Source organism: Mus caroli, unplaced genomic scaffold (assembly GCF_978045245.1).
Source record: "Mus caroli unplaced genomic scaffold, Mus_caroli_1 scaffold_16, whole genome shotgun sequence".
NCBI classification, from domain to species: domain Eukaryota; kingdom Metazoa; phylum Chordata; class Mammalia; order Rodentia; family Muridae; genus Mus; species Mus caroli.
The window spans coordinates 4232354-4258597 of NW_028227271.1; the positions used below are offsets into that span (position 1 = coordinate 4232354).

The 26244-nt window shown below is 46.0% G+C and overlaps 1 protein-coding gene across 1 annotated transcript in view; it reads left to right on the forward strand.

The window, feature by feature from the left end:
• Nucleotides 1-4985: 4985 nt before the first annotated feature.
• The window catches only part of Lima1 (LIM domain and actin binding 1), a 90288-nt gene continuing 69029 nt past the window's right edge, over nucleotides 4986-26244 (forward strand). The window contains exon 1 of the mRNA XM_021183417.2: nucleotides 4986-5097. The gene's annotated coding sequence lies outside the window, so the exon portion shown is untranslated. The remainder of the gene's footprint in view (nucleotides 5098-26244) is intronic.

A 26244-nucleotide genomic window follows, 5' to 3' on the forward strand; every position in this document is an offset into this window, starting at 1 on the left:
GGTTACAGTTTACCATCAGATCCACTGACCTGGGGCTGTTGTGGGGGACAGCAGTGTGTCCACACAGCATGGAGGAGAGAAGGTAGGCAGGCTGACAACTCTGTGAAGAGCCCTAGACCAGCTAGCACCAGAAGCTGTAGCTCCTGGAAGGCTGCTTGGATTAGGTTAGTAAAGGTCCCAGGAGTGGAACAGTCAGCAACTGACGTGGGTCCAGCAGTAGCTGGCACTCCTGGGGGAGGCAGTGCTGTCAGCAGCAGGGTTTTCAATGGCAGCAGTGGCACTAGCCACCACCAGCAGCTCCTCCCAGGTTACTTTCAGATTTATGACACAGACCTTACAGGTGTCCCTTCCCATCTGGATGTCAAGGTTGGTGCCACCTGAGTGGGCTCCGGGCACAAGGAATCTGAGGGGTCTTCCTCCATCTGCCGAGCACCAAGGGCTCCAGACAGTGTATGGAAGTTTCCCTTTAAGTTATGACAGGAATCAAGAACAAGTCTGTATTACCTTCGTGGGGCAGCCAGAAAAGGCTAAGGCCGCACTGTGGAAACAGACATGTTTGATCCTGTGGCCCTTGTGAACGTGGGCAGCCACCTCTATTGCCCCTTTTGCTAGCCGATAAAGGCCTATGATAATGTCAGCATTTCTGTCTAGTTTACACTGACCGAAAAGTTGTGAGTTGACTCTTGTAATATAATATTGAACTCTCATAATCTTTCCAAATATCACATTCTAGGGATGTGGTTCAGTGGTAGAGTGTCTGCCTAGCTTATAGGAGATCCTGATCTCTTGAGTACCAGAGAAATAACAGTAAACCGCACCCACGTTCATCCATGCTTCTTTGGTTTTTGTTTTGTTTTGTTGTGGGCACAGACATAGGCATGTCCACGTGAGCAGGCGTGCCACAGCAAGTGTATGGAAATCAGAAGATAACTTTCAGGACTTGATCCTCCACCACGTGGTTCCAGGGTTCAACCCCAAGGCATCAGACTTGGCAGCTAACGCCTTTTCCACTGAGTCAACTTGCTAGCTACAAACTTGGAATTTGTTTGTTTGTTTGAGACACAGTCTCACCATGAAGCCTCAGCTGGCTTGGCACTCACTATGTAGACCAGGTTGGCCTCCAGTTCAGAGAGCCAGCTGCATCTGTCTCCAGGACGCAGGGGCTGAAGACATGTGTCATCACACCTGTCGAAAACAATACAAAACACAGCAGTCCGAGGCCGGGCTAACTTTAATTCCAGCACCTGGGAAACAAAGGCAGCTGGAACTCTGAGTTCAAGACCAGCCTGGTCTATAGCCAGGGCTACACAGAGAAGAAACCTGTCTTGGAAAACCCAAGCCAACAACAACATGTTTTAATAATACTTTTTCCAATGATGTTTAGTCTATGAATAAGTGATTATTATATGAGTAGGCTAGGAAGATGAGTGCTTCTCCTCCAAGAGAATAGAGTTCAGATCTGGGCACTGGCGGGCATCTTCATTTAGCTTACACAGTAAGATAGAAAGAACATTAGGCCGGGCGTGGTGGCGCACGCCTTTAATCTCAGCACTTGGGAGGCAGAGGCAGGCGGATTTCTGAGTTCGAGGCCAGCCTGGTCTACAGAGTGAGTTCCAGGACAGCCAGGGCTACACAGAGAAACCCTGTCTCGAAAAACTAAAAAAAAAAAAAAAAAAAAAAAAAAAGAGAGAACATTAGAACTTACGCATTTGTCAGTGACAACAGCACTGTGCAGAAGCATACGGGAGCTTACCCACAGCAGCCCAGTTTCTTGTGCTTCTTACCGCAATGGCTGCTCTAGCTGCCCTTCCACTCCGATCTGCTTCATTAACATTGTCTCCCCTAGATGCTGCTTGCTTCCACAAATTAAGCCTGAAGCTGAGGGTGTAGCTCAGCTGGTAGAGTGCTTGCAAATACACACAAAACCCTGAGTTTGATCCCCAGGACTGCACAAACCACAACAACGGGCTGGAGCCATACCTATATTCCCAGCCCCTGTGGAAACAGGGAGCTCAGAAGGCCAAAGTCATCGCCGGCTACAGGGGAAGTCACGAGACCTTGTCCGCAAATAAATAAAGCTTTATTGGATCACAGCCATGTCCATTCTCTCTGTGTGGTCTGCGGTCACTTTTGTAGCGAGAGATGAATAACTGTTACAGAAACAAGGTGTTAGACAATTCTACAATATTTCCTAGTTGACTATTTTGTTTGTTTGGGACACTGCCTCCCTGTGTAGCCCAGGCTGGTCTGGAACTATGTAGCCCAGGCTGGCTCGGAACTCAGGCCTGCTTCTGCCTCCTGAGTGCTGAGATTACAGGAATTCATCACTACAACCTGTTAGTAGTTGGATTTTTTACAAAAAAATATATTTTGCTGGCTATTGGTCTAGGAAATGTTTTAAAAACAATAAAGTCCTGTACGTGGTGTGTGTGTGTGTATGTGTATACCAGTACAGAAATGCCTTGGCACACACGCAGAGGTCACAACATGACTTGTAGCAGTTATTCCTGTGTGTCCACAGAGGCTCCCAAGGATGGCACCCAAGCTTGCACTGCAAGCACTTTTACCAGCTCAGTATCTTGCTGGCCCAAAATTTGATTCTTAAGAATGGTTTTACTAAAAAACTGACTCATAAAATCCTGATGGTTGGGGGCTGGAGAGATGGCTCAGCAGTTAAGAGCACTGACTGCTCTTCCAGAGGTCCTGAGTTCAATTCCCAGCAACCACATGGTGGCTCACAACCATCTGTAATGGGATCCGATGCCCTCTTCTCCTGTGTCTTAAGACAGCTATAATTGTACTCATATACATAAAATAAATAAGTAAATCTTTAAAAGGAAATCCTGATAGCTTATCATTAGCACTTGCAAGCACAAGCCCCCTGTGGTGTTCTACCACCACCTATACTTTCAAAAAGATCCTTTGGGAGTTGAGTTAGTGGTCTTGTAGCTAAGCGGCTGAAACAAGATTTAGAGCCAAAACCCCAACACAGGCTACACATTGTTGTTGTTGTTGCTGTTGCTGTTGTTGTGGAGAATGGACTCCTTATTGGCTTGGTCCTGTGTTTTCTATTGAGGGGATTCCGTATACAACAGAGTGAGTTTGTTGAAGTACGGTCCCATATTGGTAACACATCCTTTTTAACATTCTCATGTGGCTGGTTCTGTGTGTCAACTTGACACAGGCTGGAGTTATCACAGAGAAAGGAGCCTCCCTTGAGGAAATGCCTCCATGAGATCCAGCTGTAAGGCATTTTCTCAATTAGTGATCAAGGGTAGGAGGGCCCATTGTGGGTGGTAACCAATTCTCAGGCCTTGGCTTATTCATGTTTAATGGTGTTAACACAAAATAAGCAGGCCATTAGCCTACGGTTATTTTTGTACCAGAAAGTCCTTCTAACTGATTAATTCTGAATCGAGACAGCCATTCACAGATAGCCAACCAGTCAATTGGTTATATAACTAGGGAGCTGCCATGTGACCGTATCAAATAAAGCAAAGCCACTATCATTACTTCCTTGTTCGGCTTATGAAGCTCATTTCCCAAGCTGTTAGAGAAGTTTGCTGATTTCCCGTTTACAAAAAAAAAAAAAACCCACAAACCCTTTAATCTTTGAATAAAGTTAATTTGTCTGAAGTTTTTCTTCTTTAGTACATTTATCCAGAAATCAGTCTAGGTTAGATTTTTGAATGATATTCTGTCCTTGGTGAATGGCTCAATTCCTTAAAACTTGTTCATCAACAGCTTTTTGTAGGTTTCTTGTTTTGTTCTTTTTGGGTTATTCTCACTCTGTGACACTGGACACCCAGGGACTCAAGGCAACCATCCTACCTCAGTTGCCAGGATAAAGGCCACATGTCCTGTGCCCTTTGTCAGTGACTGCTTTAGGAGTTGAACAAATCTTTCTACCACTGGCCCTTATGATACTTATCAACACTCACATGAAAAGCCTCAGAATTCCTTTCATTTGGTATGTCACTAGACCTCAGGAAAGGTTACTATCAAAAGGCTTTGTGCGGAGAGAAATGGTGGTGGAGCAAGAGGGTGCAGCCCTCATCCATCTGAGGGCTGGATGGCCACATGCTATGTCTCCTCAGGATCTATTCAGACCCTCACATTCCTAGTGCAGAAACAGACACAGGTCCTGCAGACACTGTTGAGAAGTGCAAGCCCACTCTAGGGTGTGTGCTACTACCCTTCTCTTAGAGCCTCTTTTAAAAAAAGACTTATATTTAATCTTATTAGTATGTATATATGTGTGAGTGTGTAATGTGTGTGCAGTTCCTCACGGAGGCCAGAAAATGGTGTCAGGTTCCCCAGGGGCTGGAGTTACGGGCAGTTTTTTGTGAGCCAACAGCTCAAAGATCACTTCAGCTACACTGTGAGTTCCAGGCTAATCTCAGCTATATCTGATGACCCTCCTCTGTCTCAAAAGAAAATGAAGGAAAACTACCCGTTGTTGCAAAACAAAACAAAACAAAAAAAAAAACAACAAAAAAAAAACCCAACCAACCAAAACCTTGGAGAACTTGGACACCACCGACTCTTATCTAATCCTATCCTTTCCTGAGGAAACTCAGGTCCACTGAGGTGAAGTGATCCAATGTAGTCTGAGCCAGGCCTCTTTGGCAGCTCTTTGCAGTACAGGGCATGGCCTCTCGTAAAATACCCTTCCACAGAACTTACCCCGACAGCACCAGGAACTTCCCTGAAGTTGCACTTAGACCAGATTTCTGGGTGAGTCTCAGATCAAACTGCTGCAATCTCTAGTCAGAGAGGAGATAGGGTGAGCCAGAAAGGGGACACGACCAAGTTGGAGGCTGACACAGGAGCCACGCCTCCTGCAGCACCACCGCTACTAGGGCGACGCTCAGGTCACGAGTTGAACACGCCGCCCGGAGCGAGCACGTTCGCTCCAAGGCCGTGCGGGAGGCGGGGGACGTGCGCGCCTCCGCGGCAGGGGGCGGGGCTCTGAGCGGGGCCGGGGCGGGGCCGCGGAGCTGAAGGTGCTGCAGCCCAGTTGCGACAGGTGCGCTGGGCAGACAGAGCGCAGGACCGTGGCCGTGCAGCGCCGAGCCCCGACGGCTTTCTAGTCAGGTAAGCGCTTCCTCTCGCCTCACCCTCCGCAGCCTGCATGCGCGCGGAGATCCTGGCTGCGCCCCGCACTCTCCCCGCGTATTTTGAGGCGGTGGGTAGCAGGAGCAGGAGGCTCGCCCCTTGGGGTCCACGTTGGAGGAGCCTCCCATGCTCCGCCCTCCCTTCTGGGAAGTCCAAGGGACTGAGACTTCGCTGCCTGGGCCCCTGGTCTCGCACGGGATGGAGGGAAAGTGGCATTTCATCAAAAGTTAAAACACCCTCTTAGGGAGGTAATCCTGCCACTCTTTCCTTCTTCCACGCGGCCGTTCCTTTTCCAATTTTTCTCCCGTCCATTCCTCCAGATGAACTCTGGTTAAGACTTTACATCCTTCCGAACAGTTCCTACTTGCTGTGTCCTTCCCAAATCGCTATGGTGTACTTGAGCTGGGATCCACTGCTCACTCACATCCGTAGGTGTTAATATTAGGTAACTGTACACCCCTGGCCACACACACTAGAGCTTGAAGTCGTGGGTGCTAGGAGCGAACCATCTGGCACCCGTCCTAGCCTCCTTATTGGTGCTCACAACAATGAGTTTAGCTGATCCTGGTGAGAGATACCGATCTGCTATTGTCTTGCAACTAATTCCAGCTTTCAAAAATCTGCCTAATCCAAATGGTTCTGTTGACTTTACAAGTTAGGCGAAGACTGTGAGGTTATGTTTTTAAGACGGTGACCTTTGGAGGGCAGATCATCCTTGGCACGAAGTGGGTGAGTGGGCTACTTTGTATCTACATAGTTACTGGAAATAAATGAAAATACCTATTCCAGTTAGTCTATGGACGAGACGACCAAGTGTGATCATGTTTAGACAGCCTTCAAAAAGCTGTAGAGTTAGCAGGAAAGAACAACTCCTCACCTCCTCCCTCTGCCCCCCCCCCCCAGTCCTTGTCTTTTCCTCCTTCTCCTCTTCTCCCTCCTTTTTCTTCTTCTCTTCCTCTTTCTGCTTCTTTAGAGAATCCCTGACTAGCCTTGAGCTGGCTATCTAGCTTTGGCTGCCCGAAATTTGGCTGCCTCTGCATCTTGAATGTTAGGATTAAAGGTGTGCTCTACTGTCCCTGTCCTTCAATATATATATATTTATTATATATTTATATAAATAAATATATAAATATATGACTATATTATATATTTATTATTTATTATATATATTAATATATATTAAAAATTACCATTTGTGTGATGTGTGTGCTTGAGTACCAGCCAGCGTGCTATGGTAGGCATGTGGAGGTCAGAGGGCAGCTTATAGGAGTTGGTTCTCTCTACCTTAGGATTTGAGGATCAAACCCTGGTCCTCAGACTTGTGCAACAAAGGTTTTCATCTTCTGAGCCATTTTGCCAGCCCAGAGAAGTTTGTTCTTTCTTTCTTTCTTTCTTTCTTTCTTTCTTTCTTTCTTTCACTTTTTTACATTTATAGTGTGTGTGTGTGTGTGTGTGTGTGTGTGTGTGTACGCGCATGCGCCATGGTATGTGCATTGTACGTAGGTCAGACGAGAACTGTGGGGTCTGTTCTTTTCTTCTAGGATTCTTCCTGGAATCCCTGCGGGTTCCAGGGTTTGAACTCACAATGTCAGGCTTCGTGGCAAGCACCTTTTCCCTGATGAGCCATCTTCCCAGCCTGAAAAAGCTTACCTCTTTTTAAAGGTCTGCATGCACATATATGTGCATGGATTCAATAATGTAACATGGTACTAAATTATGTTAGGAATTCTTGCGGGGACAAAACATTTTTTTTTTCCAGTGACTTTTATGCCCATTCTTTTGTGGATTCAAAGTTGCAAAAGCTCCCAGTGAGATGGTTAGGCAACACCACAGATACAACCTATAGTATTGGTGAAATCATTTGCTGTTAGTGTTTTGGTATTTCTTCTCTCTCTCTCTCCCCACTTGGCCTCAGAAAACCTCCCAAGTTACATGGAGGTATCAACCCCTGGAGCATGCGCATGCTAGGGAAGTACCCCATTGCGGTATACTTACACCACTCCAATTTCTTGCCTTGTCTTTGGTCAGTCAACTCTACAGTCTTTTGAGAATGGGATCAGAGCCTGTTTAATTCTCCAGCAGTTCAGTCGGTGGGTGGAGCGGTTCTCACTGCTAAGGTGTTAGACTCAGAAGCAGAGTTAACAGGCAGTCCCTGATCTGTAAGTAGAGTCACTGGGCCGAGACAGTACGCCGCCCGCCCGCCGTCAACGGGAGCAAAGCAGTGCCATTTTGTAAAAATGACCTCATTGTATAACTTTGTTTGACTTGGTACATTCAGGCTTTGTTCCCGACTCTAGTTAAAGGTGGGGCCAAGTTTCAACCTAATAATTGTAGGAAGAGAAGGCTCAGAAGTGAAAATAACTCTATTAACAGTGGAGACACTGTTGGCTGTGGAGGTGCCCTTCAAATGCCTTGTTTTGAATGTATTTGTTTTGACTCTGGGTGTAGCTCCGTGGTGGAGAGTGAGTTTAGCATATGTTCAAGAGGCTGTGTTTAATCCTCGCACGCGCACTCACAGAGAATAAAGCATGTTTTGTCTTAGGCCAATTAGGGGGAGCCTTCTGAGCCTGGGAGGATTCTTTGGGGAGTTTGATGATCTGGTGATCTGAGACAAGTGGTCGCCATTGAAAACTCTTCTTTTGACCATAGGCGTTTTGTTGAGGTTTTGGGTTTTGCAGGGATTATGTCCCATGGAGCTCAGGCTAGCTTCAGATTGCTATGTAGCGGAGGCTAGACTTGAAGTCCCACCCCTCTTGCGAGCATCCTCCAGAAGACCACACAATGTAGGTGTGCACCAACGTTCCCGACTGCTTAAGTGTTTAGCAAGGCCCTAATACACAACGGATCGACATGATTTGGTCACTCTTATAGGATTTGTCTTGCCTTTTTTGTTTTTAAAGATTTATTTATTTAGTATATGTAAGTACACTGTAGCTATCTTTTAGACACACCAGAAGAGGGCAGATCTCATTTCGGATGGTTGTGTGCTACCATGTGGTTGCTGGGATTTGAACTCAGGACCTTCAGAAAAGCAGTCAGTGCTCTTAGCCGCTGAGCCATCTCTCCAGCCCCCTGTCTTACCTTTTAAGATAAAGGCTTTGAGTTAATAGTGAGTGTGGTAGCTGCCTTACTGGTGTGAGTGGTTAGGCTTAATGAGCATATTTCTTAGATGTTGCTTGGCCTGTCTCCTTTGTGCCCTGGAAAGTGTTTTCTGGAGAAACACTTTTGTAGAAAGTTTTGTAAAGGCATCAGGTTTGTTTTGCATTTATTATGTATTTTGAATATCTACAAATTTTTATTAGAATGTTTTAAATATAATTTTAATTTTTCTGAGGGTTCCACCAATCAACTGTAATCAGGTATAGTTAACTTTAAAATCTATGCCAAAGGCTTGTCAGACACACACACACATAGAGAGAAATATCAGGTGTGGGAGATCACTAGACATCTTTGCTATAAATGACTATTTTACTGCATATTGGGGAGGAAATGTCCCCTTGTTTTAGTTTTAAATTAGATTTATTTTGTGTGTGTATGAATGTGTGTGTTGTATGTGTGTGTAAGTATGTATGTGTATGTGAGCTTCTCTGTGTATGTATGTGAGTGTGTGTGTATATGTATGTGAGTATATGTGAGTATGTGTGTGTGTGAGTGTGTGTATATGAGTGTATGTGTGTGTTTGTATGTGTGTATATGTGTATGTATGTCTGTATGCGTATGTGAGTGTGTATGTGAGGGTGTGTGTATGCATGTGTATATATGTGAGTGTGCGTGTGTATATGTGTGAGTATGTGTATGTGTGTGTGAGAGATCGTGTGTGTATGTGTGTGTGTATATATGTGCAAATGCACGCCATGGCATGCCTGTGGCTATCAGAGGACAACTTACGGGAATCATCAGCCCGTCCTCCACAGTGTGGGTCCTGAGAATTGAGTAGGTTGCCATGCTTGATGCCAGGAACCTTTACCTCCTGCGGCATCAAGCTGGGTTCCAGTTTCCAAGCTTTCTTCATTCCATGTTACCGCAGGATAGGTGACTTTCGTTTCAATGGAAGAGTGCTCATTCTACAGGTAGAAAATGCTTGGCTTTGTCCCTAACCTAATTTATGCAAGAAGAGACTAACCGCCGGGCGTGATGGTGCAGGCCTTTAATCCCAGCACTTGGGAGGCAGAGGCAGGCGGATTTCTGAGTTTGAGGCCAGCCTGGTCTACAAAGTGAGTTCCAGGACAGCCAGGGATATACAGAGAAACCCTGTCTTGAAAAACCAAAAAAAAAAAAAGAGACTAACCTCTGGACAATTGCTGGGGTCTTTAACTGTGCTTTCTATAGGAAGGTAAAACACTCCACTGCAGACTGTGCACAGTAACCTCAAGGTGCAGCTAAGTCACTTAACACAGGCTCTTGAGGCTTCTAGTAACAAATTAGTGGCTTTATGTAGTTTCTGCTTTATTATCGAGGTTGAGGTTTTTTGGTAAATGGTACCTTTAAAGGGATCATCCCAATGTGTTTGTTCTGTGGCTGGATGTAAAAGGTCTGGGAGGCAAAAAACATTTTTAAGATTTATTTTTATCTTTGACTGTGTGTACATTTGGGGTGGGGCAGTTACGCATGGGAATATGGGTGCCCAAAGAGGCCAAAAGCATCAGATCTCCCCAGATCTAGATTTATAGGCTGTTTCAGGCTGCCTGATGTGGGTACTGGGAATGGAGCTTGGGGCCTCTGGAAGGAAGAGCTTAAGGGTTCTTTACCACTGAGCATCAATCCAGACTCAAAGTATTTGGTGACTGAATGAAAACTTTTTTTCATTCAAAGTAGGGGGTCTCACCCAACAAGAGTGCAACCACTAATGTGTGCCATGACTTCCCACCACTTTAAAACATTTTGAGGAGCTGTTCTGTTCTCCACACTGGGTAACTCCAGCCGCACAGCATCTGACTCACGTGCACACACAACTTTTTAAAAGGTATGAGTTGTTCATCTGGTGATTATATAAGTAAGATCATGCCACTTACCTGAGTGGTGGTGGCGCACGCCTTTAATCCCAGCACTCGAGAGGCAGAGGCAGGCAGATCTCAGTGAGTTCAAGGCCAGCCTGGTCTACAGAATGAGTTCTAGGCCAGGCCAGGGCTACATAGAGGAACCCTGTCTTGAAAAAACAAAAACAAAGACAAAAAAAAAAAAAAACCCAAAAAAACAAAAAACCCAAAACACTTATTTTGCAGCCTTTTTGTCTCTTGTAATATGGGACTGGTGACACACTTTCTCCCAAGTTGAAAATCCCACGACCTTGGAAGCACCTATGAGGGCTCAGCTCGGTGCTTCCTGATGGTTACCTCAGCTTCAGGCCTGTGCCTTCTAGGTTTAGAACACAGTCAATTCAGAAAGATTATTCCAGAACTTGAGTGAATAAAGAGAACTCATTTTAAAACGTGCAGAGTCGGGGCCGGAGAGATGGCTCAGCAGTTAAGAGCACCGACTGCTCTTCCAGAGGTCCTGAGTTCAAATCCCAACAACCACATGGTGGTTCACAACCGTCCGTAATGAGATCTGACTCCCTCTTCTGGAGTGTCTAAAGACAGCCACGGTGTATTTAGATACAATAATAAATAAATCTTAAAAATACACAGAGTCTTTCTAAATGACCTCTCCAGCTGTGTAGATCAACCTCTTGGATTATAGTAAGAATCTTGCCTTTGTATTCTTCACATGCTCCAGTGTAGAAAATAAAATCATGTGGACTGTAAGTTTAGCATAAGCAAAGATAGTTTTGTAGTAACAGTACATCGCTGGCTCAGGCTCACCCCATCGTTAGCATCTATACTGTCTAGGAGGGAAACAGAGCAGGAGTCGGTGACACCTCCTTCCATAACGTTCTATGAGAGGATGCTAGGGATGCCCTGCAAACTCTTGACCCATATATTCTTCAAAGTCTAATACCCTGTCACTGTCTTCCTTGCTACAACTTAGCAGTAATAACAATACTATTAATCATAATCATTTTTTTTTAATGTTGAGACTGGTTATCATACAGCCCAGGCTGGCCTTGAACTCCTGATTCTCCTGCTTCTACCTCCCAAGTGCTGAGACCGCAGTAGTGAGCCTGTACCATCGGCTTAGTGGGTGTTTACTGCCCCGGGTCAAGCAAGGATTGGTGGTGAAGATTTGTATTCCTAACTCTGCTCGACACTGAGGCAGGTGGATGGCAAGTTCATGGCCATCCTGAGCTACAAAATGCATCCAAGGCTAGCCTGGACAACTTACTGAGCCTCAGAATAATAAGTAAGAAGGGGCTGGAGAGTCAGTTCAGGTGGTGAATGTGCGTTCCATTCAGGCCTTGTCTCAGCTAAGATGGCTATTGCTGCAGTGAGACACCATGACCAAAGTCATGTCGGGGAGGAAAGGGTTTATTCAGCTTACACTTCCACAGCACTGTCCATCGATGAAGGAAGTCAAGACAGGGACTCAACAGGACTTTCTCACCCCCAGCGGTGTGAGTGCCTGGCGTTTGCGAGGTCAGTAACGTTGATTGAATATTACTTTCTAAGTTTTGCTAATTTAATAAGTGCTTGAATGCAATTGACTCAATCTGTTTGTATTTATTCGCTTTATTCTGAAACCTAGTCGTCAAAAACCGTAGGCTCTGCTGGCCGTGAGCAAAGCAGCCTCCGCGGCTGGGATTACAGATTGTATCACCCTGGCCTACTTGTCTTTCCTTAATTTTTAGTCACCAAGCATTTGTCACACACTCATCTCCATCTACTTTTTTTTTTTTTTCAGTGACTTGCCTTTTGGTCAATCCATGTCTCCTTTTTTTGTTTGGTCCTCACAGTTAAGGTTTTTTTTTGCTTCTTTCATTTATTTAGAGTGTTAAGATCGTGGGGGAAAAGCCGGGCGTGGTGGCTCACGCCTTTAATCCCAGCACTCGGGAGGCAGAGGCAGGTGGATTTCTGAGTTCGAGGCCAGCCTGGTCTACAAAGTGAGTTCCAGGACAGCCAGGGCTATACAGAGAAACCCTGTCTCGAAAAACCAAAAAAAAAAAAAAAAAAAAAAAAAAAAGATTGTGGGGGAAAAGGTTGGCTTTCCAGCCAGACTGAATGAGTGGGTTGGAAAAGTGGGAAGTGTCAGAAGTTGAGGCTGTGGTGTGATAAAAGCCCAGTGCAGACTGAGCTGGGAACCCTCCCAGTAGGTGATCACTCATTGACAAGTCACTCATTGACAGGTCTCTGTAAGAGGAAAGGGTTGGGCTCTAGATCCCAAAGTCCGATCTGTAAAGCTGCAGTTAGCAAGACTTCTGGAGTCACTTCTAGTCCTGCCCCACCCCGCTTCCCCTTCCAGACTCCCCAGGGAAGATCGGATCCCTTGAGTAAGCTTTCATGGAACCTTGAGATAATCGCTTCGGCCCTTTCACTTTCAGGACTGCAGAAGCAGAAGCTAGAATAAAAACTGGTGCAATGATTTCAGGTCCCCTCACAGACTGACCCTTGGGAAGCTCGTAGACTAAGCTAGAAGGGCCCTGCTGGCTTGGCCCACGAATCCTATCCTGTTTCTCCTATCTCACCCTGACAGGAGGATTTGTGTTGCTATGTCAAGTTATTGGACAATGTCTGCTGTTCCAAATAGAAGCTGTTCTCCGTGTTTACTTTGCGATTTGTAGAGAGCTCTCTTTCAGAATGTTACTGTTTGAGCTGAGCATGGTTGCTTGTGCCTGGAACTCCTGCATTTGATTGAGAGGAGGGGGATCAGGAGTTCAAGGACAGCCAGGGCTGGAGGAAGAGCTTATCTCAAAAAGTAAGAGAGAAACTTGAAAATGATACATAAGATGTGTCGCACACTGTCCAGAGCTGCCTGATGTGGGTGCTGAGACTTGAACCCTGGTCCTCTGGAGGTACAGTATGTGCTCTTCACCACTGAGCTATTTCTCTAGTCCCCCAGTCTGATATTCCTGAGACAAGATCTTACTGCGTCTCGAAATCACTGCGTGTGCAACCCAGCATCGATTGTGGCTCTCATCAGCCTTCATTTATTTAATTATTTATTTTTGCCAGAGCCCTTGAATATCCCTTCAAGGGACTTCGTTCCGGCTCTCCCTTTTCAGTCCAGCAAGGTTGTCACTAAAACAAACAAAAAGGTCAAGAGTGTGGATTTTTCAAATTGTGGCTTCCAGGATCGCCTTCGTGCGCACTGCCTGGTGGTGCTCAGATATAGGTTCTCAGGTCCTACCCAGATCTCTGGGGGATACTTGTGGCAATGTGACGTTTAACAGTTCTAGAGTCATGTAGAGACTTCAGGGAGCCAGTACCCAAGGATACTGTCTAAATCTCAGTGCACGACCTTCAAGATGCCCCCAGCGCCTTTCCCCGGTCTTATCTCTCCGCACTACCCACCCACCTGGCACTGCTGCGCAAGTGATTCATTGTTTCCTGGACCCGCCCGGTTCCCTTCCTGCCTCCGTGCCTTTGCAGTTCCCACAGCATCAGACCACCCCCACCCCATTCCCGATGCACCCCTGTTTCTTAAGAATCCAAATAAAACGTGACTTTAAGACAAAACAAAACAACCAAAACCCTCAACAGGCATATTCTAGTATTGACTTCTGAGTCCGTGGCTGTCGTTTTATTTTTTGCTTCATTTCTCACCTTGCTGCTTTCGGAATGATTGTCTCCTTGAAAGATTACAAGCGAAGGAGGGTTTTGATTTCCTTGTAGCTGTAGTGCGCACAGTGAGCAATCAGATATTCACAGTATATGAAATATATCTTATCTTGTGTCCATAGTATTATATAGCAGTTAAAGTCCTTTCCAACTGCTCGTAAGTCCACCTTGAACCTGGCTGCCACTCTTAGTCATCTTTGTCCTTCCCTCTTAGCTCACTCCCCAGCAATTTTATTCCTGCCTCAGGGCCTTTGCCTAAAACATTCTCCTCATCTTGTCCCCTGGCTGGCTGCCTGTGTCCTCCCCCTCATTCTGCATTCCGCTCAAATGTCCTTCATCGGGAGGCTTTCTGGAGCGGCTCTGGAGCCTCTGTCCCTTCCCCTCCATACACCAAGTACCCTTGGTGCGCTTGCCTGCCTGCCTGCCTGCCCCAGGCACATCCTTCCTTTGCCCCGATTCTCCAGCAGAATGGACGTTTCCTGAGAAGAGAGACCTTGCCTATCATTGTTAACTCTGAGCCACAGACCCTGCCCAGTGTGGTAAGAGCTCAGTAAATATTTGCCGAGCGAATGAATAAGCATTGAAGATAGACTTCGAGTTTTAACGACTCTTGTGTGGGTTTGCAGTCCAAAGAGGTGTGGCGCTATCTTTTCAATGGACAACAGCCTGAGGAGTTCCATGTGGGTTCACATCAGGTGGCACCCTCTGAGGATTTCTGTAGGACAAAGGGTACAGTGGCAGCTGGGATTTGGTCCCGGGGTGCAGATTTCCAATGTGATCCCAGGATCAGGACACTGGTCTGCTGCCACCGTTTGCGCCTGCGCGTCTGTACGTCTGCTCGCTGAGGTGCCACTGAGAGAATATGGCGCTTTTGGCTCTCACTAGCCTCTAATTTTTCCCCCTTTGTTTTTTGTTGTTGTTGTTGTTTTGTTTTGTTTTTGGTTTTTTTTTTTTTTTTCTTTTCCATGAGACTTCTCTGTGTAGCCCTGGCTGTCCTGGAACTCTGTAGACCAGGCTGACCTTGAACTCACAGAGATCCGCCTGCCTCTGCTGGGATTAAAGGCAAGCACCACCATCACCCACTCTTTCATTACTCTTTCAAAACCTGGAACCCAGTGGTTAAACGCCTCAGGAACCAGCAGGCTTCTGCTTTCCGCTGGGGGGTTTGGGGGGGGAAGAAACTATCCAGAGCACCCCAGGAATGCTGGAATTATGTTCCCTCTACTGACTTGGAATGAACTAAGCACAAATGCTTTTCGACAGTAGCTGTGAATCAGGTTTGCTTACTTATAACTAATTAAACCTCACATTATACCAAATTTCTTTTTCTTCCCCCTTCTTTCTCTCCCCTTTCCTTCCCTCCCCCCTCACACTGGTCTTGAACTCACAGCTGCCCTCCTGCTTCGGTCTCCCGAGTCCTGGGAGCCCAGGTGTAACCCCCAGGTAACTGACTTGATTTCCAGCCTTTTCCCAGTTTCACGACTTTACTTTTTTAATCCCGTGCTTTCTCTAACATCGGCTTCAGATTTTATTCCATAAATGCCTTTCAGTGCAGCTCAAGTCTTCAAGGCACGTTTGCTTTCCCCCCTCACATAATGCTCAGAATATTTGTGTCATTTAATATCCGGTTTTTAAACGAAGAGCTTGAGACTCGTTCAGCGAGTAAAGCCCCCGCCACACAAGCTTGAGAACTGAGTTTGGATTCCCAGAACCCAAAAGAGCCACACTCAGTATCTCGCCTGTAACCTCGATGTACCCATGACAGGATGGGCGGCAAAGACACGAGTCCCTGGAAGCTGGTGGGCCATCTAACTTGGCATAAGCAGTGGAACGAGAGAGAGAGAGAGAGACAGAGAGAGAGAGAGAGAGAGAGAGGAGAGAAAGGAGAGAGAGAGTTCAAAAAGGTAGAAAGTAGAGACTGACATCTGAAGTTGACCTCTGACCTCTACGTACATGCTATCATACATACAAATAAGCTTGTATACAATATGCACACATGTATGTACTCATGTGCATTCACACACATAATACATAGGCAAAGACTTAAAGAACAAAACTGAAACCCAGTAAAGTTGACTTTTCCGTGTTAACTGAAAGGCACCGCTATCGGCATTAAGAGACGAACATTACAGTTCAGCTAAACCTTTGATTAATTCTGTGTAGCTCCCTCCTGCACTTCCAGCACTCGGAGGATAGACAAGAGAGGAGTTTAAGTCACCTTGGCTACGTAGCAAGTTCAAGGCTATCATGTTAAAAACAAAACAAGAAGCTCAGGGATGAGAGATGGCTTAGCCGCTAAGGGCACTGGTTGCTCTTCCAGAGGACATGGGTTCTATTTCTAGCACCTACATGGTGACTCAGAACCATCTCGAACTCCAGTTCAAGAGATCTGATGCCCTCGTCTGACCCCCACAGGTACTGCATGCACATGATGAACAGCCATACATGCAGGCAAAGCATTCATCTGGTTAAAGGCCAGTGGGGCGGGGGGAGGTGGAGTGGGATGGGGGACGACGACAAAGCATCAATATTAATATATTTGTTATTAATCCCTAAGAAATAAGGATTGGAGCATCAGTCTTGGGGAGTTGCCCGGCGTTATGGCTCGCGTGGCTTGCGTGGCTATGTGGTTTGACGATTTCTTACTGGACCACCCTAGCTGTTCTTACCCTTGGTTAAAGCACTGCCCTCTGCTGCGCCTCTAGAGAGCTTGCTTGAGAAGAGTCACGTTTCAGTAAGTCTGTTTAATTCTCCTGCTTGATGGAATTGGCTCCATTATCTGAACTGGCTCTTCAGATTGAGCAAGCTCTGAAAAAAATATCATCTAAAATTTCAGATAAGAATAATTGAAGCCAAGCCTTTCCTGGAAATGGCCAGTAGTGAAATGAAGAAGGCCTGTGTCTGGAGGGATGTTGACTAATTAGTAAGGACACGGACTGGAGGTTCTGTTTTCAGAAGTTCTTCTCCTAAAATAAGGCGTGTTTCCTTACCCTTTTTTTTCCATGACAGGGTAGCCCTGGCTGTCCTGGAACTCTGTAGACCAAGGCCAGAGCTTAGAGATCCTCCTGGCCTTGCCTCCCAAGTGCTGGGATTAAAGGTGTGCGCTGACTCCCCCAACTGGTTATTTTGTCTTAATTAAGCTTGTAATTGGCAAGTATGTGGCTTGCAGACAGATACTCAGTTTGGCTTGCTTTTTTTTTTTTTTTTTTTTTGATTTTTCGAGACAGGGTTTCTCTGTGTAGCCCTGGCTGTCCTGGAACTCACTCTGTAGGCCAGGCTGGCCTCGTACTCAGAAATCTGCCTGCCTCTCCCTCCCAAATGCTGGGATTAAAGGCGTGCACCACCACTGCCTGGCTTGCTTTGGTTTTTGATGCAGGGTTTCTCTGTTGTAGCTCTGGCTGTCCTGGAACTCACTCTGTACACTAGGCTAGCCTCTTAACTCGGAGATCTTCCTGCCTCTGCCTCCCAAGTGCTGGGAGCGCCAACTCTGGGTGTGAGATACTCAGTTACACAGTGGGACTTTGTTGAACACTGTTGGGAAAGTGTCAGCATAGCACTGTGTTCCGTGTGTGTGTGTGTGTGTGTGTGTGTGTGTGTGTGTGTGTGTGTGTGTGAGACGCACGTGTGATGTACCTGATGGTCATTTACGTATGTCACCAGTGCAGAGGTTAAAGGAGACACAGTCTATTCGAAGAGCCTTGCCACCTGCTCACTTCCAAGCTTCTCTGATCAAATGGGCTTCCTTCCACATTCACCTTAAATTTGAAATCATTGGCTGCCTTTTTCTGTCCATTTCTCTCACTGTAGGAACCAGCCGAAAAACCCTCCCAGGAGCTGTCTGCCCTTTGCATTGAGTTAATTATCAACTGACATGGAGAGGCAGAGAGGAAGCAACAGGACAAAAAACAAATTAGTTATTTGGGAGCGAGGTGTGGGGGGACACGTGTATGTGTTAGAGCTGGTAATTGTTTAATTTAAAGGGAGAAGATTAGAGAGGCTCTCGGTGATCTTTTATGACCTGCAATTTTCAGATCAAAGTGAGTTTTTAAAAGCTATAAATTATATTTCATGTTTAAAGAAGATATGTGAAATTACCACAGTTATATGTCTAACAAGCTAATTTGGGTTTCTTTTCTTTTTTTTTTTTTAAGTTTTCTTTATACATTAACTTATCTTGCATGTACATGTATGTGGACACATGTGGAGTCAGAGAACAGCTTTTGGTGTGAACTTTCTCCTTCCACCGTGTGGGCTCCATGGAGAACCCAGGCCACCAGGCTTGGAGCCATCTTGCCCAGCCCCTGACTGGGGGTTTCTGAAATGCAAGAGCTCGCTACACTGAGACACATTCCGGCCCGACCCTTTCTTTCACTGGTGATTTGACAGAAATAAGTTGAGCCTGCAGCGCCCCCACGTTTCACAGCCACGCTTCTCTTTTGTTTGTGCTGGAAGCCATCTTGTTTCCAGCCTCACCCCCTAAATGAACAGGAGTTGATTTTCTTTCTGAGCCTTGGGTCCTTTCTATACAGATGACCCAGCCACTGAAATACACTGTGACAGTATTTCTGCATGTGTTACTGTGCGGATGAAACACTTCTGTATGTGGGATTCCATTAAGACGGCACAGACATGTACTCCAGCAATAGGGTGAGGAGCACAGAGTCTCTGGGCTCTGTAGTGAGTACAGGTTCAGCCAGAATGTCAGAGTCAAACCCTGTAAACCCTGTAAACGAGAAAACAAGTAAGGAAACAAAAAACAAAACAAAACAGAACTTGGCCAAGCCTGTCGCTGTGAGCCTGTACTCTCAACACTCCGCATGCAGAGGGAGGAGAGTTACAAATTTCAGCGCCAGGCTAGGCAGGGCTTATGTAGCAATAACCTGCCTTAAAAAAAAAAAAAATCTGAGTTCTAGGCCAGCCTGGTCTACAGAGAAAGTTTCAGAACAGCGAGGGCTACACAGAGAAGCCCAGTCTCAAAAAACAGAAAGAAAAAAAAAAAATAGCTTGCAAGATGCTAGGGATTGGGTTTTTTGTTTGTTTTGTTTTGTTGTTTGGTTTCTTGAGATAGGCTCTCAACTAGCCCAGGCTGGCCTCAAACTCGCTGTGTAGTTGAAGATAGCTAGATGACCTAAACTTTTGTTTATTTAGTGTATGTTGGGGGTAGGGATGGGGTATTCATAAACGCTACAGCTTGTGTCCGGAGGTCAGAGGACAGCTTTGTGAAGTCAGCTCTCTCCTTCCAGGAGAGACTCCAGGAATCTCGGGGCTTGGTTATTAGGCTGCAATCACCCTGTTACCCTCTCAGCAGTCTCCAAGGCCTCCTATGTTTCTGATCCTCTGGCCACAGTCTCCCAGGTGCTGGGAATGCACTCCATGCCTAAGTTCTGTGCAGTGCTAGGGATGGAACCCACAGTCTTGGGCATGAGGATGTGAGCGGTCTACCAACTCAGCGATAGCCTCGGCCCTAAATGTAAGATATTTTCGCTGGCATACAGCCACCATGTTTACCAAACAGTTTAGTAATGAGCTAAATGCTTCAGGACACAAAGCTTAGGGAATTGTCTTAATGGCGTCCAGAAGTAGATACTATGTATCCTTTATGTTTCTTTTTAATTTATTTATTATTGTATGTAAGTACACTGTAGCTGTTTTCAGACACCAGAAGAGGGTTACAGATCTTATTACAGATGATTGTGAGCCACCATGTGGTTGCTGGGATTTGAACTCAGGACCTTCAGAAGAGCAGTCAGTGCTCTTAACCACTGAGCCATCTCTCCAGCCCCGTATCCTTTATGTTAACATGAACTCACAGGCCGGCAGGGCAGAGATGCAGTTCAGGTCGGGGCTTCTGGACTGTATCATTGGCAATCATGACAGCCCTAAGGAAGGCTGTTCAGACTACCCTGGACACCAGAGGTGTGATTCTCAGCACGCTGTTGCCCCATGGGAATCAGAGTCCGTAAGACTTTTAAAGTCTAATCTGTCACTTTTTTCTGTTGTTTGGAAACAAGGGTCTCACTCCAGAGCCCCAGCTGGATAGAAGTTACAGCAATCTCCCTGCCTTAGCCTCTTAAATACTGAGATAACAGGTGAGAATAACAAGGCCTGTCTGGTTCTACTACCTTTCGTTTTATTTATTACTTATTTATTGAGGGGACAGCTTGTGGGGGGTCAGTTCTTCTGTTTCACCATGTGGATCCCGGGGAATTGAACTCAGGTCATTGGGTCTGGCAGCTTTTCCTGCTAAACCATCTCCAGGACTCTGGTTCTAAAACTTGGCAACTGTATGCCCCTGAGAAAATTAACTTCTCAGGCTAATTTCTTCCTCTGTCGGGTGAGAATGCTTGCTTTGTGATGTCATAGACACTAAGTGAATGAGATCAAGAGGATAATGAGCCAATGTGTGTAAAGCCTGTGGCAAATGGTTAGCTTTCAGTAATTGATCCCCGGGCTACAGTGGCCTGGCAGAGATGTCATCTCCCTAGGTAGGTGGCTAGAATCTTCAATTCCAGCACTTGGGAGGCTGACCCAGAAGGATCAAGAGTTTGTGCCCAGCCTGGATCATATAATGAGAACCCTCTGAGGCCTGCCTAATATTCAGATGATATTTGGGTGGCCCCTCCCCAAGTAGGATGTGCTGGACTGCCAGGACAAGGGGAGGGCCTGAAACACACCCCCAAACAGTGAGTTTCTCTTAAGGCTGTGGGGCCATATAACACCAGTCAGGCTCCCCATTGAGATGTGGTTCTCATCTGTACATCAAGTGCCATTTATGCTTGCAAGGAATATTAATGAGGTCTGGATAAGAATCAGACACCCAGAAGGGACAGCTGCTGGGAGAGACAGCTTAATTGTTCAAGGAGTTCCATGTGATAGTCAGAAAGCCCCTGTGCAATTAAAAAGCGTAATTAAGCTGCAGAGGTATAATAAACCATTTATAAATGACATTTAAAGATAAATGCCGGCGAGGTGGCTCAACTGGTAAAGGCACGTGTTCCATATCCCCAGTGACCCAAGTCAGAATTCATGGTGGAGGGAGAAATGCAATCCCCAAAAGCTGTCCTTTGACTTCCAGATGTGTGCCATAGCACATGCATATGTCTCTCTCTCATACACACCATATGCATACACCTACCATACACACACACTTATACATATATACCATATACACATATAATATAAACACAACACACATACATACATACACACACAAACACCACATACACACACACACATACACCATAAATTGATGTGACGTTTCTGAGAGAAATTCAGGAATGTCTATTGAACTTTTGTTGATGGAAAAAGCTCCTCTGTCCATCAAATGTGCACCTCCAGGTGGGCACTGTGTTCCCATCCATTGCAGGCTTGCTCACGATGAAGAGCCAAGCAACCCACAAATGTTCATTGACTGTCTTAGTCAGGGTTTCTATTCCTGCACAGACATCAGGACCAAGAAGCAAGTTGGGGAGGAAAGGGTTTATTCAGGTTACACTTCCATACTGCTGTTCAATCGCCAAGGAAGTCAGGACTGGAACTCAAGCAGGTCAGGAAGCAGGAGCTGATGCAGAGGCCATGGAGGGATGTTACTTACTGGCTTGCTTCCCCTGGCTTGCTCAGCCTGCTCTCTTATAGAACCCAAGACTACCAGCCCAGAGATGGCACCACCCACAAGGGGCCCTCCCCGCTTGATCACTAATTGAGAAAATGCCTTACAGCGGGATCTCATGGAGCCATTTCCTCACCTGAAGCTCCTTTCTCTGTGATAACTCCAGCTTGTGTCAAGTTGACACACAAAACCAGCCAGCACATTGACATTGCCTTAGTAAGTTATAAGATATCAGACATCATGTAGCATGATGTACTGTGGTTCTGGAAGGTGGAATATTTCTCTGTGTCCTTAGGTGGGAAAACAGACAAAAGGAATAAAAACACTGCTGTCAAACAAGGATGTACAAAAGGCCTTTGGGTATTTTTCACATGTGTGCGTTTTTGTTTGTGAGACACAGTTTTCTGTGTAGTCTTGGTTGGCTTTTGAGAGCCCAGGCTAGCCTTGAACTGGCGGCACCCTCCCCCACTGGTCTCAGCACCGTCCTTGGTGCTAGGATTGCAGGCATGAGCTGTTAAGACCTGCAGAACTATTATATACAAATATTGTATATTGTACATTGTATAAATAACCTCTCAGTGCCTCGGTTCCCTCATCTGTCAAGGAAGCACCACCTGCTTAGGTCTGCAGCTGAGGGCTTCCCAAAGTGGGGAAGGCAGAGGTGTGGAGACAGAAATGTTGATGGATCCCACCCTCAGTGCTGAACTGTGGACCTAATTAAAGATTAAAGTTTTCAGTACTGGGAGAGATGACGGGAATTGGGGGTCATTTCTGGGGAGAGGCACAAATGTAGGGCAGTGGAAATCCTGGGAATCTATGAAGGGTTCATAGCTAAGACTGAGTAATGAAAGATACAAAACCTGAACCATAATTAGGCAAAGCTGCCAGCGGAGGGATTGGGACACCAACCCAGCCACAAAACCTTCGACCTACAATGTGTTCTGCCTGAGATGTGCTGGGGTAAAGGTGGTGCAGAAGTTGTGGGAGTGGCCAACTGATGACTGGTCTAGCTTGAGTCCCCTGCTGTGGAAGGGAGCCCACCCCTGACATTGCCTGGAGGGGCGGGAACCAGAGGCTGGATAGCCCAGAGGCCTAGCTAAAACCAAACGTGCCAGGCCATAAACAAACGAACAAACAAACAAAAGATTCCAGATGCTGTTCTGCTATAGACAGGAGCCTCACATAATCGTCATCAGAAAAAACCGATGGAAACAGTCAAGAGACCCACAGCCAAACATTAGGCAGAGGAAGAGCAGGAAGAAGAATTGTAGGAGCCAGAAGGGTCAAGGACATCAAAAGGAAACACTCAGGAATCAAGTAACTTGGGCTCTTGGGGCTCGTGAACTGAGACCGGTTCAGGAGACTGAACCACCAAACAGGAAGCCCGCATGGGATCCACTGCACATATGTTATGATGGCAGAGCTTGGTCTTCGCGTGACAGTGGGCGTGGGGTGTGTGTCTCTGACTTATTTGCCTGCTTCAGGGACCTTGTTCTCCTACTAGGTTGCCTCCTTCAGCCTTGATTTGAGGGAAGATCCCTGGTCTTATTGTAACTGCTGTGTTTGGTTGATATCGCTGGGAGGCCTGCCCTTTTCTGAAGGGAAATAGAGGAAGAACAGACACACTTGCACATGTGCGCACGTGCACAGTGAGAGAGAGAGAGAAAAAGAGGGAGGGATTTAGTGGGTTGTAATATATAAGAGAATAAATGTAAAAATTTGAAAAGAGTTATAGGTAGGGAAGTATTCTACTTTGATAAACTTATGATGCTGGGAATTGAACCTGGGTCCTCCAGAAGTTCAGTCAGGGCTCTAACCCCTAGCCACCTCTGCAGCCCCCATTCTAAATGATTTTTAATTAGAGCCTTATAACAGACATAGGAGGTCTTACATAGGAACTAAGCTAAGAACTGAATCTTTAATGTTTTGTCATCTGCGACCTCGACACTAGTATATAGAGATGTCAAGAGACCTTAAGCTGCGTGCTCTACCCTTTTCCATACTTACATCCCTGTATATGAGACCACTCTCTGGGGCTGGTTGTCATCTTGACTGTACATAGAAGGAAGGCTGCCCTGAGCCTGGTAAACATTGGAAGTAGAGTTGGAGTTAGCTCGTGTTTCCTAGGTATGGTCCTGCCTCACGGTAACCATGGTAACCATGACGAGAAGGTGGGTGATGCATGCCCTTAGGGAGGGCACCTCAGTCATCATGATCACCTGGTGACTTTCTTTTTTTTTTTTTTTTAAAGATTTATTTATTATTATACATAAGTACACTGTAGCTGTCTTCAGATGCACCAGAAGAGGGCATCGAATCTCATTACAAGTGGTTGTGAGCCACCATGTGGTTGCTGGGATTTGAACTCAGGACCTTTGGAAGAGCAGTCAGTTCTCTCAACCACTGAGCCATCTCGCCAGTCCAGCTCCACCTGGTGACTTTCAAGCTATAATGTATAATGTATGTTTTATTTTATTTTTGGTGCTGGGATTTAACCCAGCTCATTGTAGGTTCTATGGCCGATCTACCTCCCAGTCCTAAAACTATACTTTTAAAAATAAGGGTTTATTAAAATATAATGATTTACACATCATGTAGCTTATCTATTTAAGTGTCCCATTTAGTGGATTTTAATATACCCACACAGCAGCCACCAAAGGGGGGAAACACCAAATTATATATTATAGAATTTTTTACATGTAATCTTTTGAAGAACTGGTGCCCTTTTCCAAATGACCCTCCCATTGTCTTTCCCACCACAGTATACAAACATTCCAGCGGCTTGTATCCTCACCAGCACGTGTCAAGTGAGCCTGTCTCACAGTAAGAAATATTTCATCTTCCACTGGGCATTGTGACACACGCCTTTAATCCCAGCACTCAGGAGGCAGAGGCAGGCTGATCTCTGAGTTCACAGCCAACCTGGTCTACAGAGTGAGTTCCAGGACAGCCAGGGCTACACAGAAAAACCTTACCCCAAACAAACAACAAAAAAAGAAAAGAAAAATATTTTATCTTCTTACACAGTTCACATACACAACACATAAATAGCTCAACAAGAGCGTTTTTTTTAAAGGATGTTTGTTTGTAGTATAATCAAACACTGTAGTGTTTGCTACAATGTTTCCTTTTATTAAAACAAATAAACGGGCTGAGGCTGTAACCCAGTGAGCTTTCTCACTGAGTCAGTGAGCACACGGTGCGCTAGAGGCTCTGTACTCAGCTCTGCAAAAACAAAAGCAAGAGCAAAGCATGCTTGGTTCTGACTCCGAAAACTGGTTTTGAAACTTACTAATTGTGCCCTGGAGTCAGAAAAACACTAGGCCATTGTAAGTCCCTTCTCCTTAAACAAGAGGGAGGACAAGGCCCAGACAGGTGTCTTCCTAGGTCACTTGGCTAATTAGTGGCAGAGGCAAGATTAGAGCCCAAGCCTGGTTTGATAATTTTCAATTGTAATTTAAAGTCTCTTGAAGCTGCAGTGCAGCTTATTCTAACTTCTGGGACCCATTGCAGAACGTGCAACTGAGTCCGTCCTAAGAGAGTGGCTTGTATTTCTCCATTTTGTACATCTTCGAAATCTCTGGCACCATGGGGTCACGTGGATTTGGCTCGCATAGCATGGAATAGTAAATGCCTGATAGAGCTTGAGAAACAGGCCAGGAGACTGCTGTAGACGGCTGTCTGCCTGGCTCCTCGCTGCCCCACTCTGCACAAGCTGGCTGTAACTCTCAACTCTCAGGTGGCGAGGAAGGGTTGCCTCTCTCTCTCACTTTTACTGTTTTTTGTTTTTCGAGACAGGGTTTCTCTGTGTAGCCCTGGCTGTCCTGGAACTCACTCTGTAGACCGGGCTGGCCTCGAACTCAGAAATCCACCTGCCTCTGCCTCCCGAGTGCTGGGATTAAAGGCGTGCGCACCACCATGCCCGGCTTCACTTTTACTTTTGTGTTATTTTTCTTTCCCTTGCCTTCCCTCCCTGCCCCTAGTACTTCGGATTGGCCTAAGGCTTGACAAGTGCCCTGCTGCTGAACCATTCATCTTTAAAAAAACTTTTTTTTTTTGGTTTTTTTTTTTTTGAGATGGTATCTTACTTTGCTGTGGTTGACCTGCAACTAGCTCTGTAGTCCAGGCCAGCCTCAAATTCAGAGATCTGCCTGCCTCTGCCTCTTAATTTCCGAGAATAAAACAGGCACTGCCATGCCTGTTTAAAGAAAGAAAAGAAAATGTTGAACTTTTATTTTATTATTTGTTTGTGTGGGCTGGAGTTACAGGAGGTTGTCTTTTTTTTTTTTTTTTTTTTAATGTATGAGCTTGGGTGTTTGTGTGGGAGTTCTGTGTGCTGGGCAGAGGCTTCAGGTCCCTGGATTTGGAGTTGCTGATGGTCTGTGAGCTGCCTGCCAGTGGGGGAGGGGGGTGAAGTGAGGGTAGGGTGGGTGCTGGTAGCAGAACCTGGTCCTCTGCAAGATCATGCATCCCCTAACACTGAGCAATCCCCCAGCCCCTTTGGTTTCCTTTAGGACAGGCTCTCAAGTAGCCCAGGTCAGCCTCGAATTCCTAATCCTCCTGCCTCCAAGTCCAGGATGAGGAGTTACAGATGTGTGTCAGCACACCTGGTTACCTTTAGTCCCAGAACTCAGGAGGCAGAGGCAGGCGGATTTCTGAGCTCGAGGCCAGCCTGGTCTACAAAGTAAGTTCCAGGACAGCCAGGGCTATACAGAGAAACCCTGTCAAAATTTCGCTCGCCTCTACCTCCCAAGTGCTAGGATTAAAGGCGTGCACCACCACCGCTCAGCTGGTTGGGTTATTTTTAAAGTATGGATTCTGGATGCTGGGGGAGTGTTCTATGTGGCCCCTTTCCTACTTTTCTGG